Source organism: Mus caroli, chromosome X (assembly GCF_900094665.2).
Source record: "Mus caroli chromosome X, CAROLI_EIJ_v1.1, whole genome shotgun sequence".
Classification (NCBI taxonomy): Eukaryota; Metazoa; Chordata; class Mammalia; order Rodentia; family Muridae; genus Mus; species Mus caroli.
Genome location: NC_034589.1, coordinates 91035899 through 91038417, shown reverse-complemented (window position 1 = coordinate 91038417; position 2519 = coordinate 91035899).

Genomic DNA, 2519 nt, shown 5'->3' with positions numbered 1-2519 from the left:
TATTTTCAGCCCTAATGCCCTATGTACTGATTTGCTCTTTCTTCTTTTGTTGTTGCCTCTTCAATTATTTCCAGAGTCTACTTATCATCAGGGAGATCTAAATGTACACAATGTTGTTCAAACTAGAGGCTTAATTATATTTTTGAAACCTCACTTTTCTGTGTGGAAAAATCAATTGTAAGCCTAGAGAGGATCTGAGATAAACAGCAGGAAAGGAGTACAATAGCCCAGGCAACAAATGATTGTGACTTTTTTTTGTCCTGTTTGTTTTGAGAAACAGTTTCATTCAGCAGCCCTGGCTGGTCTGGAACTCACTATGCATTCTAGGCTGACCTTGTACTGGTGGTCTTTATATCTCAGTTCTGGGATTACATGCCAAGCAAACAAATGGTTGAGAGTTTAACTGAAGTGGGAACCTACAGAGATACAAAAAAGGTATTTTTAGTCTGGCACAATGGTCCACTGGGCACAGGGGCAGTCTATAATGCTTTTGTCTATTCTAAGGACCCTTGTCCTCCTACTGAGTTGTCTCAACTTCCCTTAATATGAGGGGAGGGGCCTAGTCTTGTTGCAGCTGCACCTGGCATGCATTTTGGTTGCTATTCCTGGGAGGCCTGCCCTTTGCTGGGGATAAACAAAGGAAGAATCCGGTGAGATGTGGGAGGAGAGAAGGGGAAAGCTATAGTCTGGGGGTAATGTATGAGAGAATAACTTTTAAAAAAAGTGGACCACTGGGTAAAGGTGCTTGTCATGCAAGCCTGATAACTTGAGTTCAATCCCCAGAACCTACAATAGGTGAGACATTGTTTTCTGACTGCCACATACATGTGTTGGTATGCACTTCACAATATACTAAATAAAACAAAATAGTCAAAAATAAAATATTTTAAAGATATTCTGAAGAGAAAGCAAACAGGACACACTGTTTTGTTGATATTGGAAACTTCTGGCTTGAGCAATAAACAGGAGAGGAGTACTATTTAAATTGTTTTGTTTGCATATTACCTCCTCATATCCATCTTTTCCCAGAATACAAAGGGTCTAAGATTCCATTTTGATTGGAAGCAGAATTACTAACAAGATGGCTACAGAGATGGCTCATTGTTAAGAGTAAGTACTGCTCTTACAAAAGACCTGAGTTCAATTCCCAAAACCGATACTCAGTGGCTTACAATTACCTGTAACTCCAGCTCCAGGGCATCTAAAACTACTGCTTTCCTCCACCTTCCACCAACACATACACATAATTAAAAATAATTTTTAAAATAAGTCTTTAAAATGCATCATACTATAGCTCCACCTCCTAGGCTCATGTATCCATGCTAAGAATTTCTCAGCTATAATATATAAGTTATATGGTTAAATGACTGGATTCCCCAGAATATACTTGATTTTCATAAATCTCCACATAAACAACATTCCAAAGGTGGAAAGGTCTGTTGCTGCTAAATATATCAATTTGCAAAGTTTTAAATACTAACATTATATTGTTGGAGAAGAAACTCAAAATGATGAAAACTGATATTATAAAGGACCTACTAATACATTTTCTTAGGAGAGATTAAGTTACACAAGTGAAATTTAGACTCAGGAGCACTACCTCCAAAATATCTCAACGATAAGGTCTGTTACAGATAAGTAATATTTAGAATGCTAGCATGTGAATATTTATCAGGACTGAGCAGCCATTGGACCCTGATTCCTATACAAAGGTATACTTCTACAGGAAGAGCATAGAGTCATAGCCATCAGTAAGTTCTGGTCTGCTATTAAGTAATTCTGTGACAGAAGCCCACCAGAAAAGACTACTCAGACACTGTTATACCCAACTGAAAGTCTTTATTCCAGCCACCTGGGACTACCCTCAGGTATTCAGGACCCAAGAATAGCACTGCAAATTTAGAGCACGGAGATTTTAAAGGTAAAATTATATCCTACTATCTTGCTCAGCAGATTCAGGGAGAAGTTTTACACAAGCTAGTAGTCCAGCAGAAGTTATGATAAGAAGTTAGCTCGACAGGAAGATTTGCATAAGCAGGTAGTTTATTAGAAGTCAAGATAAATTAGCTGGAACCTTGACCTTATGTTCCTAGGACAGAACTGGGTAATTTTCCACAGAACTTTTCATCAAGGAGATCAAATTCTAGTCAAACCTAAAACAGCTCCATCAAGAATATAATGAGGAAGAACCTCTTTATTGTCTTGCCCCTTCACAATTCTGCCATGTGGACAAAATGACCCTGGTAACAACTATTCAAAAAGGAGTAATGCTGGTATATTTAAAACAATTATGACAATACCTTTGCTGTGTAAATCTCCTATCTGCCTATGTGGGCAGATTTGCAGTCTCCTAACTATTTAAATTGTTCAAAATGTAACCTTGGTCCAGAACTAACAGAGATTTAAGGCCGGGTGTGGTGGCTTACACCTTTAATCCCAGCACTCGGGAGGCAGAGGCAGGCGGATTTCTGAGTTCGAGGCCAGCCTGGTCTACAGAGTGAGTTCCAGGACAGTCAGGG